Source organism: Seriola aureovittata, chromosome 7 (assembly GCF_021018895.1).
Source record: "Seriola aureovittata isolate HTS-2021-v1 ecotype China chromosome 7, ASM2101889v1, whole genome shotgun sequence".
Taxonomy (NCBI): domain Eukaryota; kingdom Metazoa; phylum Chordata; class Actinopteri; order Carangiformes; family Carangidae; genus Seriola; species Seriola aureovittata.
In genome coordinates, this window is record NC_079370.1 from 21,777,989 (window position 1) to 21,799,290 (window position 21,302).

General features: G+C 40.7%; 1 protein-coding gene across 1 annotated transcript in view; it reads right to left on the reverse strand.

The window, feature by feature from the left end:
- LOC130171776 (myelin basic protein-like) overlaps positions 1-12,242 on the reverse strand; it is a 49,424-nt gene extending 37,182 nt beyond the window's left edge. Inside the window, exon 1 of the mRNA XM_056379910.1 lies at positions 12,040-12,242. The gene's annotated coding sequence lies outside the window, so the exon portion shown is untranslated. The remainder of the gene's footprint in view (positions 1-12,039) is intronic.
- Between the last annotated feature and the right edge of the window lie 9,060 nt (positions 12,243-21,302).

The window sequence follows — 21,302 nt, forward strand, 5'->3', positions numbered from 1 at the left end:
GGTCAGTGACGCTTCTGGCACAGGTAATGAGACAGCTGAGGGAGCGGGAGAAGGTCCCAGTGTGGTAAGAGGAATATGTCACTGCATCTTTGTCATTGAGGAACATTAAATAATTTCAAATGTTGGGAGGAACAGCAAACTAATACTAATACCTTTGAGATTCTGCTCCATGTTGACATGATTGCACATCACAGTTCCTGCAGATTTGTCAGTTGCATATTCATGCTGCCAATCTCCTGTTCTACAAGGTGTTCTACTGGATTCAGATCTTTTGACTGGACAGGCCACTGACAGCCACTTGAGATGACTTTATACTTTGTGATGTGGAGCATTATTCTGCTGGAAGTAGCCATTAGAATGTGTTAAATTGTAGCCATAAAATGATGCACCAATATTCAGAGTTATCAGAGTGCACCATTACACCACCACCACCACCATCACCAGCCTGGGCTGTTGCCACGAGGCAGGACCATGGATTCAATGCTGTTGATGCCAAATTCTGACCCTACCATCTGCTGCCTCAGCAGAAATCCAGATTATGCAGAGCTGGCTATGTGTTTCCAGTCTTCAACTGTCCAGTTTAGTTCAGCCTGTGCCCACTGCAGCCTCAGATTTCTGTTTGTGGCCGACAGGAAGTGGAACCTGATGTTGGCTTCTTCCCATCTGCCTCAAGGTTTGACATGTTCATTCTTAGAGGCTTTTTTGCTCGCCACAGTTGTTAAGAGTGGTTATCTGAGTTACTGTAGCCTTTCTTTCAGCTCCAACCCGACTGGTTATTCCCCTCTGACCTTTCTTATCAACAAGGCGTTTCTCTCTCACTGGAAGTTTTTTTTTTTTTTTTTTTTTTGTTTTCTGCACAATTCTGAGTAAAAGAGATCAGCAGATTAGAAGTTTCAGAAACTCTCAAACCAACCTGTCTGGCACCAACAATCGCGTCAAGGTCAAAGTCACATCTCACTTTGCCGGAATAACAAAGTACAGGGTCCTTGTTTATTTCTGTACAGTTCTCCATATGGAGATGGTTTTTTATAGTATTTAGTACATGGCTAATTCTCCACTGGACCTCAACCTCTGTGATATAGCCACCCCCGATTTGTGACTTTCAGAGGTCAGCTAGCATTCATCAAACATACTGTATACACTGTATAAAGGATTTAAAACTGCTCAGCCCCATAGAGAAAGCCTCAAAACTTCCTTTTAAATACTATTTGTGAACTCAAGAGAATGGGTTGAATCACAGGTGCTTGTGGTTGAGCCAAAACAGTGACAGAAAGCACAAACGAGCAACTATAAGCTGCGACAAACTCCCCACTGATTAAACAAAGGGACACAATTATATTGCAAGCAGCTGGGCATTCAGTTTTAATGTAAAACTGATTATCCAGCGAGGACTCTGGATGTTTGTTTGACGTGGGGACACGTCGCTGGGATGTGAGGCTTTCTAGCCAGTTTCACTCTCGAGTGTTACACAATCAAAGCTGAGATCCTGCAAGGACTTGCAAGAAAAGACTCTTGCATAATAGAGTGTGAGAGAGGGAGAGGCGGGGGGGGGCTGAGTATGCATGTGATACAAGACTGCAATTACAACTCGGTAGCCTGGCCTTTTATTTTTTCCCCTCACACATCGCCCAGTAATTTACAAGGAGATAGGAAGGTGTTGGAAAACAGTCAGCAAGAGAAAAAGTCAAATTCAATCGCTCCTTCCCAGTTTAACCCATATACGTTGCTGTTAATTGCCACATATGGCTGAGTGCATCTTTTGAAACATTGGTGTTTGCCTTTTAAATAAATCATTAGGATGGAAAAACGCTCCGATTATATGGTGACTACATGCAGGCCAGCACCTGGAAGAATCCATTACCACTCAAAGCAGAGTCTGCAGTACATATGAGCAATTATGTCCTTCTGAGCTGTCCATTTCCTGCGGCTGTTTCAAATCCACATCCTCATAAGCTGCTAATGTTTTTACATGGCTGCATCACGCATAAGAAATGGGGCTCATTAGCTTGGGGGGGGGGGGACAAAAACTGGATGCTGACATTTAAGCAAATTTCCTACCATATGTCATCTGTCTGCAACACATACTGGATTACTTGAGCCCTATTTTTCTCTTCTCCGTGACTACTTCAAGTAGCAGCTTTCACACCTGAAAGATGGAACATCAAAAAAAAAAAAGAAAAAAGAAAAAAAGATGCTATTTCCAAGAGGATAACCAGTGCTTTCACATTTTGTAGGAAAAGATATGTGACAGCAGCAGAGAACAGAAAATATCTTCTGCGCCGTGTGCTGCAAATTTGGTTCGGGTAACATTTTATCAGCCGATAAAAAGACAATCCCGTCTTTTTACAGTGAGAACAGAGGGGGTACAGCCATTTATTTCACTGACTATAGGCTTGAGAAGATGAAAGGGATATTACCTTGCTGCAGCATAAATCTTCCTGTCAGGATAATGCTGACAAAAGGGAGAATGGATTACTCTACAACAACCACGGCAGTAAAACTCTTGAACAATATCATTGGGCTTTGCTTTATCAACCTGCAGTGAGTATAATTCTGTGATTATGAACAAAGACAAAACAATACTGTACAGATGGATTTGACACAACCAGCACTGCTCCCTCTGACTTCCCCAAACAAAAGGTCAACAACCATGAAACTGACTTTTATAGGACTATGACTCAGAGAAAAGATGGATACAAGCATTTGATTTTCCCACAAAAGAACATGGGGGGGGGGGGCGGGGGGGGGGCATCTTTTGGGAATATGAAACTAATGGTAGTAAGATTTTGGTCTTTTGGGGTTTATGAGGGTTTTTAGGTCTGAGATTCTACTACGACAGGGGTCATTAAAGTGCTTAACACAGGAGATGAAGCGGAAAAACAATGTGGTCAGTCAGAGTTGCATCATATTACCATGGATTTATATATCCTATCTGGTGATCAACCCACACAGTTACAGTTGTTATGATGAAGTTCAAATACAGGATAGTGTCATGTGGTGTTTGGTAGTGTAAACAGTTTCTTTCTAGATCTAGACCAAGGAAGCAGGTTTGTACTTAATATTTGTTTCTTTACTTTTTAAATTAGCTTCCACTGACTGTCCCACCATGGAGTGGGTGCAACGGATTCTTAAGGAAATGTAGGAAATTCCTACGTGATCCCTGTCTGTGTTAGTAGAAACAGCTGAGGGCATGGGAACACAACAAAAATGTAAACCACAACATTAGATTGAAAATTACATAGTGGACTTTATATAATGTAAAATGTCAAGAGCCAAAGTGACATTTTTCCTTATAATAATCAATGTCCTTTCTGTGTCTTATTGATAAACATAGTAATAATAAGTATAGCCAGTTTTACATGTTCTGTTCTCAAGACTATGCATAAGAAGTAAAATATTTTGGATGGAACTGTGCTCTCACATTTGAATCATCTAATCAAAACAATCAAATTCATTTATAAAGCTCTGAAAAAAGTTAAAGGAATAAGACTGTAAATGAATTCAGCAGATGGCTCAACGTAATCTCAGGGACCACTGCAGTAAGAAACATCCATCTGTCCTTAAAATTCTGCTGCACGCAGCTGATGTTCAATCGAATTTAATTAATTCACAAAAATTTAAATCCTCACTCTTCATTTTTAGATTCTGAATCAATTAATTTTGATTAATTTCATGACTATGATGAGTTTTTTTTGTTCCTGATAAAACATTTCAGAGAGAAATGTTCGTTTGTTTCTTTCTGAAGCTGGGCACAACATCAGTATTCATCACATGGACTGACTAACGAAGTCAATTTTGTGGAAACGACTGTTTTAACAATGGCACGACCTTGACATTACACTTTTGCTTTGATTGTTAAGTTATTCATGGGGGCACTGAGCCACTTAATTAACAGAAACAGATTGTAGAGTGAGTGATGATTTTACAAGTAAATGTAGCCAAATCACAGGACAGCCACTGTCTTAGATACCTGTCTCTAACTTATGTGTTCTGTGATTTTGCCAGACGACATTGTGGTTACAAAAAATCAGGATTTTAGCAGCAGCAGAGAAGCAGCTTTGAAGCGAATGCTGGTAAAATGTAGTTTTTAATGGGCCGCGTCACTATTTCATACTTGTTCCAGTGTCTGACAACAGAAACAGGAAAACATGTAAATGAGAACTACGTTTTTTGGGAATTCAGCTGTTTTAAAACACTGTATATGTGAGCACAGAGAGTAGGAGAGAAGAAAACAGATAACGGGCTGAAAACGGCTGACATAGACAGATTGCAGATAGCGAACAACGCTGTTTTGACCTGTGTCTTGTTTACTGGTAACACTACTTGGTGGCAAGTATTGACAGTAGCAGCGACTCAGGAATAATTAGGGCTGCATTTAAAAAAAAAAATCTATTTCCAAATTAATCACAATTTTTATTTGAATCATCCAATATCCCAGTCCCAAGATTGATCTGCCTTTTCTCAGTAAACATGTACATCCAATATTGGATGTGTATCCAGTGCCTCGTAAAATTTAGTTATTACAACGTGCACAAAAAGTTTATTTCGATTTGTTAGCCGCCTTGAGTCAAGACAGTGCCATAAACTGTGATGTCAATAGTTATACAATCTATGTGGACCTGCCCCAGTTTACAGGACTGTCATGAATCAGGATGGTTAGCTGACTCTGGGCACCTCGTAGCAAATCCAGAGATGGCATCTACAAAAGGGGACACTGACCTGAGCTCTCAGCTAGTTGTTGAAGAGATATTATCTCTGGCTACCAGATATGAAGCTGTGGAGGTCAAGTGAACAATGTGTGGGTTCTAATTTATTCAGTCAGTGCCTGCCGGGGAGCTAACGTTAGCTAACAGCTGTCTCTGAGCAGACAATTTCTGCTCAAATTGCATTTGCCAAGGAAGAGAAATCCTTGGTCCACAGTTTTATAACTGAGATATGTGGTTGCAATTTACCTGATAATGTGCACTTTACACAATTTTATATTCACGGAAACTGCAGTGCGGCCTACTTGTTGAACGGAGAAGAAATTTAAACACCCAGGATAAATTGTGAGAAGCGCTTTAGGCAGTGTTGGTATTTTTCTGATGTAACTGAATCATCAGAAATTAAATCTAAACCAATTAAGCTGAAAGGAAAATTAATCAATTCTGGAGTAACTATTAATACTACGTATTCTCTTGTCTAATGTCTGTGTAGAAATGGTTCGTCTGAGGCACTTCAGTTATGGCATTAGCATTAGCCTACTTACAGACAGGAAAGACAACAAAGATTTAACACCAATGATGGGAAAGCAACACTCAGCTGAGGTATCATGCATATAATCAGTGTATCTGGTGCAGCAGACTGCGTGTGCACACCTTGCTGCAGCGCATACATTCAGTAATATGTCCCCACCATGTCCATGTTATATCTGCCCGGCTCTCTCTGCTCTCTCCACTGAATTTCTCTGTGTGGACAAACAGATTACACCCTTCTCCTCTGGAGTAGAGTGTACACAAAAGGTATATACACACTCCTTGCAGCCCTCTCTATTTAGCCACTTCCTCGCATACAATTCACACACACAAACCCATGATTAAGAAACACACAAAGCCTATACCTGTGACGAACTTATCCACAGTAGGTGTATTCTGTAACCACAGCTTGCATATTTGATTTGATAAGAAGTCTGCACAACACGCTGACAAAACACATTTCTCAGGCTACCACTAAAGCTGGAAGTAGCTGGAACACGTGTTCATCTGTCTGCCGTTGCCTGGTTCCATTGTTTCGCTTTAAGTTTGCTCTTGTGCACGCGAGACAAGGACTTCATTTAACCCTCCAGCTGCCCTCAGTGACTGCACTATGCTATGCCCTACTGCGAGAGTCAATTACGTAATGAATAGGGAGCATGTGCGTGCATGTGTGTGTGGATGGAGAGGAGTGGGGGGAGGCCACAAGAGAGAGTGAGGAGATGAGAAACAGCGATGGGGTTACACACTGCCTATCTACCAGTTTAAGTGCTATACTCTTAACAAGAGATTTGAGGTCAAAGGTCAACATCTGTCCCCAAGGGAGGGCATCTGCCCGTCTAGCGATCAGCCTACATTGCAGGAAGCCTGACATCTAGCCTGGTTGGTGTCAGTCCTCTCACTTCCCTTCTCTCTCCTTCTCCTTCAGCCCAGACTTGATCTTTTCTGTAAGTTTGCTAGAACAAGTCGAAGTCACGCTTGAAAGTAAAAGTGAAACAGTATACCCCATGTGTACAATAAACAACCAGCCATGACAGCGGAACAACACTGCTGCTCCTCAACAAATCCAAAAACATGGGAAAATGTATAAAAATAGTCGCATACCAGGGGAGAAGTACAAGGACACAGGAAGGAGTCCCATTTCAGTCGATTCCCTCTGTACAGCACATACTGTATGGCCATTCTACATCCGGCCTGAAGACACCTATTCACACCTTAAGGCAGTCAACCTGTGTTGTCCCTTATTTCTTATGCTTTTCACCGTGCTAAGAACACTGTACAATGTTGGCTAGCTATTGCTAGTTATCTCTGTTTGTCAGGACTTCACTCAAAATCTGTTTAACTGTTCTTGTTGGTGTTGACAGCCTCAGTTTGTGAGTCTGAGCACTGATTTCCAGTGTAGTGTTCAGTGTGCCTACTAGCTCTTACGTCTCAGGTCGGCTAGCTTCTGTTAAGCTGTGCTAACAGCGCTATTTTTGAAATAAGCATTAATGGAAAGCATTCAGGCCTTGTCCGCTAGAGCTTTGTATGCTTATAAGTGGCAGTCTTTCAAACAGTGGTATCGGGAACAAAATGTTCCTCCATTTCAGTGTTTCATGGTGGAAGTTTTGTTGTTCCTGCACGGGATTTTGGAGAAAGGTGTTTGCATCCAACAATTAAAGGGTATTTGGCAGCAGTATCAACTTTCATATGGTTTTGAAGGGGTGTTGCCAGGTCTGCTGACTATGGCCTATGGTTAGATCCTGTGTTCCCTCACGGAATTTGCTGTTAGTGCTTGAAGCCCTTTGTGGTCCTCCATTTGACCCCAATGAGTTTGTTGATGTGAAATTTCTTTCACAGAACCGTGCTCCTTCTCGCCTTGGTGTTTGCAAAGCAAGTGTGTGATCTCAACTTTTTTCTCTGCGCACCAAACCTGTACCTAGTTTGTTGCTAATGGTCTGAAAGTTACACTATGACCAAACGTGGTTTATGTACTTATCTCCATAGTGTGCAGCTCCATGGTTTTGGAGTTCCAGAGCTTCTGCCCCCCCCTCCTTTTGCATCTGAGGAGCAAGAGAGGTTGCATTCCCTGTGCCCTGTGCATGTGTAACGTATCTACTTAGACTAGCTTATAGAAGCAAAGGTGTCCCATTGTCTCAGGCTGTGAGGTTGCGTTTGACATCACGGGCACTGTTTAAAGGGGTATATGTGGGTGATATTTGTGCAGCAGCCGGTTGGTCTTCACCCCACACATTCGTCATGGTTTTACTGTACTGAATGTAACGACCCCCTCTGTGGATCATTCTGTTCTCTCTGCTGGACCCATGATGCACTAAAGTATCAGAAGTTTTTCCCCTGGGCTCGGTGGCATTTCTGAAGGATGTAAATATATGTCCCACACAACATCTGTTGTACCAAGTGAATTGACTGAAAAGTATGGAAGGTTATGAGTATAACTTTAGTTCCCTGAGGGAAAAGAGTGAGGTACAACACCGTGTTCCTCTGCCTCACAGCTGAGCCAGGCAAAGAGTGACCACAGGTTGTCTGCCTTAAAGTGATAGTTCGGGTTATTTTTACGTGGGGTTGTGAGAGGTACTTATCTATAGTCGGCGTTTAGAGAAGCAGTCAGGAGAACTGGCACACAAGAGGAGTGATGTACTGCTGTGCACGGGATCTACTTCAAAAAAATTATCAATATTTATGAATATTTTCACTGCTTCATCTTGCCGTCAAACTGCATTACCAAGTGCAACTATGGCGCGCACTGTAATACTCTGCAGATCAGCTATTTGTGGCAGACAAGAGCTAAACCTAGGTGTAATATGGTTTACAAACTGTAGTTCCAAAGAAAAGGGCCGTTTGACAGCAAGATAAAACAGTGAAAGTATCAAAAATATAACATACACACTGATTTTTTCTGGCATTTTTTAAAAGTGCGGCTGACCGCGTCCACAGCAGCACATTGCTCAGCTTCTGTGCTACATATAGAGTATAGATAACTACCTGACACAACCCCACGTCAAATAAGCCCAACTATCACTTTAAGGCATGAATATAAACACATTCAATATGTGTGGGACGTCATTCATCTCCTTCTTAACCTTTTTGATCAGAGGCTGGAGGCTGTCCTAGCATGCAACACTGAATATTGCCCATATATCAAACCCATTTACAAATACTGTGAGAGGAACAACAAACAGGAGAACGTGAACCTACCAAACAATATTTCGGAGGAGAGAGACAAAATTCTTTTAGGAGAGAGACAGAATATGTTTTGGATAATGCATGAAAACACACAAACCTCACAGAAGGGGCAAAATCACAACAGATCTCCAGTAATGATTTTACACAGATTCTCTGGAATCATATCATTTGAGGCAGAGCAAACCAAACAGAGGAATGCTCTGGTGGTTGGCACAGCTGTTCAGCTCTTCTGACTGTCATAATCATATGGCAAAATGTTAACTAAAGGATAAAGCCCTGCATTTATACTCATCATGTCATTATCAGATAATCATCTGGACCATCACCACTCCTAGATCACAATGCCAGGCTGGTTTGAGCTCAACACTTTGAATCAGGGAGGACAGTTCTACACGGGACCGAGCTAGAAGTCAGAGTTTTGTCAGCTCAGTGCCCAGTGAGCCGTGACTGTCTGGCTGAACTATAACAGCTCCACCACACACAGAAGCGATGTTTGCCTGTGGGTTCCAGATGCCTGTCTCCTCCTTGCTGGTGATGGTGGTGGTGGTGGTGGTGGTGGAGGGGCAGCTGTTATTGTGTACAACCTTTTTTTTTTTTTTTATTTCTGAGAAGACAGCTATGGGACTTTACACTTGAAAGAGCACATATGGCTCAAATGGGATATTAGACACTACTGGGAAAACAATACTCCCAGGGGTCCAATGCTGTGTATAGTTAATTCAGGCATGTATTTGCTTTGCTTTGATATGCGGGGGCACCTCCTGTCACTCCCTGGGGTGTTCTAGTGATATAGCCTCGGGCCTGAAGCGAAAGCTCAAAACTTCTCAATGGAGATGCACAACCGCTGCTGGGGTTTGCTGTCTAATAATCCAAGCCACAACGTCATGACTTGGATCCGGAGGCAAAATATACCATCTGCTGTGATTGCTAATGACGAGCTGACACTTCACACAGGCTGTGACGCCACTGCCGATGACAAGAGATTCTGTCACCCTGAGCTGTCTGGCCATGCCACGCCTTGGGCAAAAAAATGACAAAACTATTGCGTTGTTGCATGTGTGTGTGTGTGTGTGTGTGTGTGTGTGGGAGGGGTGTTCATATAGCAGGTAATGTGACTCAACCTGTCTGCCAAGAACAGGCGCAGACAGGAGGGGAAGTGAGAAAAGAGAGGAAGTGTGTGAGTCTGCAAGGACGGAAGTTGACTAACCTCAGCAGATCACCTGCAAAACACAAGATAGCAGACTGCAGTCACACGCACATACATTCAGCAAGTGGAAAGAAAAACTTCACTCTGTATGGAAAATTGTAAGAGACCACCTAAGTTTTCACTTAATTGTCTGCAAAACTACACTCAGGGCTTGCTGCTATAAGCCCGTCTTGTTCATAAAAGCAAAGGAATGCCAAGCGAGTCATGTGACAGCTGAGCAAACCTCTTGGCAATTTCTCTTCTGGCTGAGCTGAGGCAAACTCTGTGACATGCAAAGGAATGCAGGTAGTCGCGGGCAAACAGAGCTTTCTCCTAAAAATATGTGAAGGTTAAGCAACAACTGCTGGCACCTTTCTGCTGCATGTATATATCACTTGAAGATTTTTCTGTCTAATCCCTGACATTTCACTAAATCCATTAGAGATTTCTATCACCGTACCAAATCCGTACCAAAAAGAAAACATTAGTACAATCATGTTATCTTTCAAAGCTGTGACAGTGTTGGCGTGATATTCAAGTTTCATGGCGCAACTGACATGATGAATCAAAAATGAGATTCCGCACTTTTTCAGCAAATAATATGCTTTGTGTTCCGTCTTTATCATCTGAAGGAGGACAGAAAAAAGGTGAGGATTAAGCGTACAGGTAATTTGTATCAGACGGAGGTTACCTCGCTGAGTGTTCCCTGACTAGAGGACGTTCAGTGCGACCGCCTTTAATAAATCAGCGCAGTTCAGACATAAGCAGCCACTCATGTGTGAGTACTTTATTTATAGAGCATGCCCAGCAGCGACAGTAAGTTAGCATGTAGCTACAGTATTGAGCCCCAATCTATGTATTTTGTCAAAATGAAGCTCAAAGCTCATCATGGGAGCGTCTTCTGCTGCTGTTACATGCTGCTGCTCTTTCACAAACAGTGCAGAGGTGAACAGCTGTTTTCTACATATAAGCCTATAAAGCCTGTAAGGTTTCTGTTGCAGGCCTTCACTGATTTTATGTATCAAGTCGAGAAACAAGTGGAGCTTGCTGCTGACTGGTCCTCACTTAGGATGCAGAGTGATGTAATACTTCATTTCCTCCAGGCTTTACAGTGTATGTTTCAGTCTCTGGAAGTCCAGCAGACCAGGCTATCCACTGGTTAAGACAAAAAAATACAGTATATGAAAACCATAAGCCACAAGGAACAACATTACTGATTTTGAGAGAGTATAAAATAACTGTTGACATTAAACATGTCCCTAACACCAACACCATAATATAAATTGTATTATAAATTTCTAATGTTAAGGTAAAGTTAATGCAGTTCAAGTGTATTGACCATTAAAATGTCATATGACAACAAGTTTATGTCTGCAGTGGGGTCCAACAGTCTGAGACCATTTTTCCAATAATTGAATGTATTAATGTAGTCACAGCTAAGATTGATTTCTATGTCTTACAATATTAGCCTATGCAAATTACTTAATGTGCTTGGAATAACCATCGCATTTTTGCGAACATTTCACCAAACCATTGCTAACGGTGCTGTTGGGTAGGAGCTGACACTAACACGTCCCCTTCTTAAATATATATCGTATCGGAGCAAAACTCAATTTAAAATCTTACAATTTACAGGTTACACGCTTTGGTGCATGTTACCATGCCGCGTGTAACGTCACCTATAACATCAAAATAATCGATCTGACATACTGATCAATTCGGCATATATATGACCCACCTACCAATACATGTATTTGATATAGTTTAAGCTATATAACTCGCTTCCCTGTTAGTCCACCAGCCCTCTGCTACCAAAACACAGCGATGCTTCCGGTAACAAACAGTTTGAAGCAATTAGAAAACAGTGAATGTTACTAGGTTAAAGTCCTGCTTGGCTTGCTACATGTACGCCGATTTGAAGAGGACCATCTAATGACTGCCTTCAGGCCTCGACTTCTCCTTCAACACTGTGTGTTATATTTCCACTAAGCAAAGAATCGTTTAATTGCCAGAAAGGTTCGCTGTGATTGGTTCACCGAGAGAGACGGCAGCAGGGAGGGTAGCGGTTGTAGTAGTGGTGATGGGGGGGCCACACTGTCAAAGCACATGACAAAGCAGTGACACTGTCTGGTGGCAGTGATGCTTATTAAACAACACTTATTACGTATGGTCACACTGACTTAAGTAGACTTGTGCTAAGATTAAAGTGACATTACGAGCATGTTTTCCCCTGCAGGTTTCGACACGGCTGTTACGCACTGTAAACAAGTCGACTTGGATAACATGTTTACTATCGTTACACCGCGAACCCTGCGGTCGAGAAAAAGCATTAAAGTAGATGCGATTGCGTTTTCAACATATGGGTGTAACTGTCTTTACACTGGCTCTCTCGCCTTGGTTTTGTTTCCGTGAATTTGACCATTTTGACTGCATACATACCCTTCTCCGGTTAGTCTGTGTCATGCATCCGCAGCTGAGCCTTGTACTGGATGTAACCAACTGTCAGTCTTCTCAACAGTGGTCGAAGGTGGTCGTCAATAGCATCAACAATAACGCCTTTTTCCCCTTTATGGTTCGCCGCTGCTGTTATCACCAAAGTGTCTCCTTCAAAAAAAAAAAAAAAAGAAAGAAGAAAAGACGTATCTCGGTGCTTCCTGATTTAGTAACAGTGGTGGTGATGATGTTTGTAAGGGGTGGGGCGGAATGCAGCTTTAGTCCGCCAAGAAATGTGAGCTATAAAGGCACGTTGGTGCACGTCTGTGCATGATTAGGAGCTCGTGGTTCACTGTAGGGAGGGTTGAATAAACGCGCGAAATCATTGCATGTGATCTTGTAATATGACAGAAAGTGACTCAACGACGCCAGGATTTGCTCAGTAAGAGTCAGTAAATGATAGAGAGAAGAGATCAGATAAAGACCATTGACCTCCAGCACCACTCCTCTTTGTTGTTGGCAGCTGCACAGAACCGACAGCCAACAGGTAGTTTCAGTGCCTGGCTCAAGGGCACCGAGCTGTTGCTGAGGAGTGATATACTGACTCTCTGCAGGTAGTAGGGGAAGAAATGACCAGGTTTGTTTCAGTTACAAAAGAATGTTATATTCCTGGTTTTCCTGGAATTATTTTAAAAATAGTTAAAACAGTTAGTTGAAATAACTGAATGCGTGTCTAGCTTTTTACTTAGTGAGTTTTATTTCATCATTACCCTACTTTTCCCTCAGTGGGACTAAATTACCGTATGTATTCCTTATGGAAATTCAAATTAACAGTTATTTTTGCTGGGTAGGCCTAGATACAGTAGGCTATATTTAACATACCTCAACAGCCCTACTGTCCTCATACATCACTACTCAACATAATGTCACATAGCAATGCACATTTACATTTGTTACAAAACAATATTTTTGTATTTCATATTAATTGATAATTAACATTATTGTAGGCTAGTTGCTGTAATATACCAACATACAATGATGACAGGTAGTTTTTCTGAAGTGCAAATATTTTTTACACTTTTCTTTTAATTTTATTTTAAACAAATCTTCAAAAATATTAATTAATAACAAAAGTAGATTAAAGTAGTAGGTAGTGCGCGTACCATGAAGGCTTAGTCATAACTGTAGCGGCCTGGGTTTGAATCCGACCTGTGGCCCTTTGCCAACTTTCCCATCTCTCTCTCACTGCAACTATTGAATTAAAGGCAAAAAACTTCCCACACCTTCAGTACTTTTTGCCGACATCACCTCTGTACTTTTACTTAAGTATCATTTTAAATGCAGCACTTTTGTTTTTGTCAAGTATTTTTACATGGTGCAGGCCTTTTTTTAACAAACGACACTTTGACATGTCACAAAAGCACAGGTGTAAATAATACAATTAATTGTGGTTGAATTCCATTTGGCTGCTTCAGTGTCAGGGTCCTAGTGTTGTACTTGCTGGCTCACTGTCATAAAATCTCACAGAATCACTCTCTTGCTCTCTCTCGCTCTCTCTCTCTCTCTCTCTCTCTCTCGCTCTCTCACCGCTTGCCTCAATGGTACTGAAACATGCAAAGCAGCAGCTACTTTTCTAATTCTTATCATTTATATTCTTATTAATAAGAATAATGATAAATAAACACTAAAGTGTTTTATCAATTATTGTTTGTGCTACCTCTTTTATGTAAGCTGATTGATGGTATGGGAAACACTTTTAGGTGCAGAGTGATGATTAATGGAGTGCTGCTGAGATGGTCATCCTTACGGCAGGTTCTCCCAATTCTGCAGAGGACTTCCGAAGCTCTGTCAGAGTGACGGTTGGGTTCTTGGTCACGTCCCTGACCTAAGGTCATTCTTGTTCGTTAACTCTAAAAGAGTCCTGGTGGTTCCAAACGTAGTGAGGCCACTGTGCTCCTGGGAACATCCAGAGCTTTAGAATTAATTTTATAGGCTACCCTTACTCTGATCTTAGCCATGCCACATTTCTTTGCAGAGGTCTACAGAGAAGTCCTTGGGCTTCAGCGGTTGGTTCTTGTCCTGACCTGCAGAGTAAATGGGACCTTACATACACTATGTACATGTCTGTCTAAACTCTATTCTGTCAATTCAGTTTGCCACAGGTGAACTGTAATCAAGTTCCAGACACGTCTCAAGAAAAATTAAAGCAAGCTGGATGCACCAGACCACAATCTGAAGCGCCACAGCAAAGGGTCTGAATGCTTTTGAAAATTTTAGTTTTTCATTTTAAATAATTTTGTAAAAAATTCTAAAATCATGTTTTTTACTTTGTCATTATTGACGGAGTGTAGATTGATGGACTAATTGATATGGTAATCGTATCCATTTGAAATGAAATCGACAGTACTTCGAAGTCAGTGTATACGTTAGAGATTTAAACTTTATAAAAGTTTTCAAATCACCGCTCATCATTTTTAGGTGATTATGATAATGTAATCAAAATCATATCAATTCAAATCAACATCAATGTGTGCTCAGAACTTACCTTAAGAAAAATGAAGAAGAAATTATTTCATAAAATAAATTCTATTAGCCCTGGAGACAAGAGTTAAATTGAAAAAACTGGACATTGACAACAGATAACATCAGCAAGTTTTGCACAAAATAATTCTCAGAAGGAATGCAGTTTGTACAGTTTAAATCAAGGGCTCTCTAAGACAGAAATTTGTTTGCTGTTGTAGTGTACACATCAAAAAAATATCCCACTGACCTTTTAATGAATTATTCAATTTCGCTTTCTGTATGGTGCCTGAGAAAAATGTCCCCTATCATAAAACCATAAATAATTTTCACACCATCCTCCCCTCATGAGCCCCATAAGAAACCTTCTCATGGTTTCTGTGAGCCATGGAATCAAATCTACTGATGCTGTTGACTGATGAATTAATACTCACGTCTTCAAAGTAAAGTCCACGACTTTGAAAGTGAACTTTAACTAAAAGTAGATCTCGGTGATGAACTCCAGGCAACCCCAGTTCCCCTTCAACATAAAAGGCTTTTTATAATGACATAACGGAGATCTGTGTCAGCTCAAACCCTGCAGCTCAAGATGCTGAAACACGACAGGATAAAAGTCTCTTTCCCGTTAATCAGTTTTTCCTTTAACTAAATCTAAACAATACTATGGTTCTTCATGTTTGTCATTTAACCAAGAACTGTAATGCTCTGTTCTGCTCTGTCAGGGTGTAGAACCATTCAACATGCCATTTGAAATGACTCAAAGCTTCAGAGAGAAATGGAAAAACAGCTTCGGTGTCAGTGTCACCATATGGTGCTGAATTTCTCCACTGACAATTTCTAGAGTCATAGTTTGTCACATGACAATTCATTGAGCCACAGCAACCCTGCATAACGATGATCAGATTTGATGCTGCAATACAACAATGCAGTGATTGCCAGAGAAATCAAATCGCTTGTGAAAATGTATCCGGAAGGACTGGGTGCAATCCATCCTGACCCAGGACTCCTGCTGGCGTTTCTGACCGCAGGGGTGTGTGGGGTGGGATGCCTGTGTGTGTGTGCATTGGGGAGGGTGCTGGCAGAATCAACAATACGATTGCTTATCAGGGAGATCAGCCCAAGGCAGAGAAAATGACTCAACATCGTCAGTCATATAATAATAACCCATTAGCTTAGAGCCTGGACCGATTTCGACAGAGATACAGTAACTCGTTGTCATGGAAATAGCCAGGCCTGAGTCGAGGTAATGGGCCTAAAACAGCATGGATTATCCATCACAGTAACTCAGGGAAAGGGGGAGTTGTTTATCATCTCTGTATCTATGTTGAGGGAAACGTATGCTTATTGCTTAGAAAGATGCATGGGGTCATATTTCCTCTCCTCAAAAGTAGAAATCACGATATCCTCAGTTACTGACTGGAAACAAAACTCCACAAGAATCACAGTGTTTGTTTTCACCAGTCGCAGACAAGGACAGATGGTGAATTATAGGGCCTGAAACAGACACATACTCATGATTTCATGTTTTTATACATCACTGGATGCTTTGCTTGATTACTTGGTGAAAAATAAATCCAGGTGTCTTGTTCTCATCTCTATTTGTCTGGGATGTAATCAGCCTGATTGGAAGTCCTCATGCATACAGCAGCAAAATGGATTTCCTCTTATCCTTAACTAAAAGGTTCAATGTAGTTTGAAGATCTTCCAGTTACATGCCTCATGCATTTTTCCGGTTTGCTCATCAACAAACGTCAACAGAAACACAAATGAGCCATATACAGGAAGTAAAGGTCTTTCAGGGTGATGTTATACTGAACAAAGAAAAAGAGAGAATATACAAGAACTTACAACTTAACTTTTTCTTAACATATAATTATATAATTAGTGAGAATTGCTTCAAATGTCCGGATAAAATCATTGCTGTTGAGTAATAGCTGTCAGGTAATATGCTTTCTGAAACTGACAAATAGAGTAAAAGCTCTTCCCTAATGAATGCATTGTCCTAATCTGATTGTGGGTCTGCATTTGTTGACATCAAAGCTGGGTCAGAGTAGCCTTGATTTTATGACACGTGGACTTTGATGTATTGAGACAAAATGAAAAAGGATTTTATTGCAAGCAAATAAAAAGTATTTCTTTTCATGTAATTTTATACCTTCCCAGTTTATGTCATCATTTTATGAAGTGTTAGGTCAATTGAGTTGACCGTACTGAATTACCTTTTTTACTCTTAAGTATAATCATGTTTTAGCAAGCTAACGTTGGTTGTGTCAGTTGGTTCAGTTAGCTATGTAACAGTTTGACCTGGAAATTACTGGGTGTTAATATTTAGTAAGAACTCATTTCTATGTCAGAACGAGTTTGTGTGATGTAACCCATTATAATTACTCAAATTTCCACTTCTATACAGCTGGTGCAGCTGGCTCCTGGTCTCTTCCACTGTGTCCTGATATAATTTAAAATATTGCTACCTCGAGCTACTGCATATAGGTAATGACAGTATATTGGCCCTGTAAACACTGCTTTGTGTTTAAGTGTGTGTAAGTGAACTAATGCCAATCATTAAATGCAAAACAAAGTTACAAAACAATACATATTTAACCAAGAAATTCCTCAGATGTTTTTGTAAAAAAAAAGGGTTTGATAAGACACCCACAGGCAGCAGGAACACTGGCCAACCGTAAGGCAGTTACATGAACTGTAAAACTGGGCAAGTTATTGAAGCAACAACCTCATCATGTGGGATATTTGAGTACCTTTAATTTAAAGATGAGATATCTCTCATTTTTCTAATGCTGACATAAATTGATTGTGAATATTCAGAGTTACTGAAAATGTGGTTTGAAAAATAAAAAAGCACTTCCACCCTAAGGGCACTTTGGGACGTTTTTACAAGCATTTGCACCTTATCTCTAAACATATGGTTAAAGACCTCAGAGAAATGTGATGGATATTAAACATCGCCTGGTTTCTTTTTTTTAAAGATATGTTTTTGGGCTTTTGTGCCTTTATTGGACAGGATAGTGGAGAGAGACAGGAAATGAGGAGGCAGAGAGAGGGGGAATGACATGCAGTAAAGGCCGTCCGATGCGGGACTCGAATCGGGGCCAACTGCAGCGAGGACTGTAGCCTCTACACATGGGGCGCCTGCTTAGACCACTACGCCACACCACGCCCCACATCGCCTGGTTTCACCTTCTTATAGGTTCAATCTCGTCGAAGAGGGAAAAAGCTCAGATAACATCTCACACACACAGAGCACAGCCACGACTACTGCCAGGCAGGACAATAAATACAAATCATTCGCAGAAAGACTCTCATCTCACAAAGGGTCTGAATGACAAGGCTAATAGCGGTCGTATGGTTTGGATATAAAGGATGTGTGGCGCAGATACAGACAACAGCCACAAAAGTTCACTGTGAAATAAAAGTTTATAAGAAGTTTTTCTGGAGAAAACTAAAAAGAAGGATTTAGTTTCCTCTGACTGTGTTTTCTTTTCATGGTGGAAAACACTCATAAATAGCATTTAATCTGTTAAAATGCCAGTATCGGTCTAAAGCTATCACACACTTAAATTCAAGGTTTGCCTGTAGTTGTGGTGTGACCACTTATTCTGTTGTCTTTATGCTGACGGATCAAAGTAATCAAAAGATTTTGACACAAACCCAAACTCTCACAAGCCTCAATAAATGATAACCGCCTTTTCATTCTCCTATCTGACAAAACAGCACACCGACGCTTAAAATCTACCCTCTTTATCTGTCTTACAGCAGATATGCAGTATGTGCATGCCTGATTCTATACGGGAAAAACACAGAGGAAAGTAGAGACAGCATCTCTGATTTGTAAAACAGGATCCTCTGCTGAAAGAAACTGTGCTGCAAAACTGGCAAAAACAAAACACAAAAACATCTTTTGTTTTTGTGGAACTGACAGTACAGGGATATTCCCAATGTGATTACGCCTCCCCAAATGTTGGAGCTGTAGATGTAACTGCTGTTTGAAACCACAGAGATTAACCTGCACGACTCTCCTAAATCAAATTGGCTGGTACAGTGTTCTCATTATTTCCACTGATGACTACCTACCAAACACACCGAGAGGGAATTAGTGCCAGAGACAGCAGCAGACAGCCTAAACACTCAAATGCACATTATGCTATCAACAATAGATTTCCATCACAGCTGGGTTTAAGAAAAAAGTCTTAAAGTCTTAAATGAATCTCTTAAATATAAAATAGCCCCATCTAGTGGAAGATATCTATAAAAAATATTTCAAACTGTTCAACAAGAGAATAACAGACTGTTGGGGTTTTAATATGCTGTTGGATCATCCGGATCTTCTTGTTTATCTTTTAGTATCTATTGTTTTACACAAAGTTTAGTTTACGTCTCACGAGGAGTACTAAGACTGTGAAATTTTATTTTGTGGCTCTGGAGGGAGAAAATAACTCTGATGATGTCATCAGGGTTTCAATTCAGGATTCACTGTTTTTGGAAACTGACAAATACAATACCAGGGACTAAAGGTCAGGATATCTTGGCATCGACTGACAATTCTTTTAAAACTCTGGCTCTTTAAAACATCGCAACTTTGTGGAAATCCAATTCACAATCATTACTGTATCTCTTTAAGGTGAAAGTTAAAGGTGCCCTGTGGAGACCTATCCTCTGTCTCCTTGAGGTTTTACGAATGCAACAAATGTGTTTTTCTCTAAGCTGATTACTTTCAAATTTTTAAAACCTGCATCATCTACATCCATATTTACTTGCTATCAGTCGTCTTTTTCTTCTCTGCCTTTGCTGTTGCATTGCTGTGTCTCTTAGCGCCACCTGTAGATCAGGCAAGATTAGAATAAACAAAATCGTACACACATAGAAATTATAAAGACAGTAAAAATACGTATAGTATAATAAAATTGATGTTCAAAATGTCAATAGTATACAGGAAATGTTAACCTTAACCCCCTATTATATTACAGTAGAATAACCTTTTTATCTATTTGTTCTGTGTTTGTTGTTGTTGTTGTTGTTGTGCATGACCTTTGAATAACAATTACACCCAACATTTAGAGGTTACATGCAATCAAATCATGTCCAAACAGATGGATGGCTGTTGTGATGTGCGCGCTCTCCGTTCTGCTTGCTGTCTGGCCTCTTGTCAGTCCTGCCTCTGTTTGCTGGGGGGGCACGATGAGCGCAGAGCTAAACTCGCTTGTGGGCTCTGAAAGTCTGACAGGAGCAGAAGCCACTGAATTATTCCATCCTGACCCATCCTCACCTACGCCTTTCAGCTCAGCTGCCATCGCTGCAGACGGAGCTCTATGAACCTGCACTCGTTTCATTTTCAGACACAGCCGAGTCTAATGGGACACAAACCAATATAAAAGGTGTCAGTATAGGAGTATAAAGGCAAACAATGGACAGAGAAAAGGAACGTGCTTCGTGACATGGATGCAATCTCTATCCACAAGGACAGATATAAAACAAATACATCTAAGTGCTATACAAGGTGAATTTAAAAAAATCTGTCAGTGATATAAACTATGTTACAAGAAAAAGTAAACAAAATGAAAATAAGTGCCTGGGGTTTGTGGGGTATGTTGCAGAGTGAGATGGACCTAAGCAAGCTCATAAGTAGTTCAATACATGTTGCATTTGACGGAATGAAAGTAGCTGATATTGATATAATACATGATTACATCCAGCTCATGAAAGCTTTTGTATATTTTGGTCTAAACCCTTTTTGTCGGATATGAGAAAACTCTGCATTTCAAGGTTGTTCAGAAAAAAAAGCAGAAGAAGAAATGGTTATGGTTAGAAGTAGAACAAGCAGTGACAGCCACTGAACAGACAAAGACAAAAAATACAGCACCTACAGAAATACAACCTTCACTAATAGAAACTGCAAACTCTATAATCGATAGGTTGTTTTTATACTAATTGGTACATTTACGTGGAGCTTAATATTCCAGAATAAAAATGCTCCTCAATCAAAATAAACAGACCCAAACTGATTGAAGTTCCACTCGGTTGCAGAGGGGTAGATTAAATATCTTTATAAACTGACAAAAGAAAAGTTGCACCTTGTAAATCATTTAACATGATTACCTGGCTCTGTTCTTTCTGTGCATGTCCTCCGGCTTGACGTAAATGTGTATCTCCATGCATCTTGCTGCATGTAAACACCAGACCCTATTAAATCACAACCCATGCAAAGAGTTCACCTGAAAGTCTCAACCAGAAGGAAAAAATGTGTGGATGTAACCACAGCTAATGTATCGAATGACAGCGTGAAAACCATGTGACGATGTGAAAGAGGTTGCTTGAACTGCTGAACTTACCTTACCTGTGAATTATTACCTGAAGCTGCAGCTCGCCTCAACAGCTCAAAAGAGATTTATAGTGAGTTTCAGTTTATTGATTCACTGTCCAGCTCACAACTTTACTGCTTTGGTTCACTGTCACTGCTCCCATAACGTTGTTTTCAACACCACCAGCTACCCGTGTTAAGGAAAAACATCTGCTGGCACCATACGGCAAACAAACTAGGTAAGATTTTAGAGAATTTAGCAACTAAAGAGCCAGATATTTCCCTCTGTGGTTGGTAGAGACCAAAAACAGAGCTAAAAGCTGAATGAATATTGGACTTCACCAGGTAGCCACACACACTACTCAAAGTGAATGGTAATGTTTGTCCTTTACTACTAGATATGTAAATAGGCAACTCTCAAATAAGTGTTTGATAT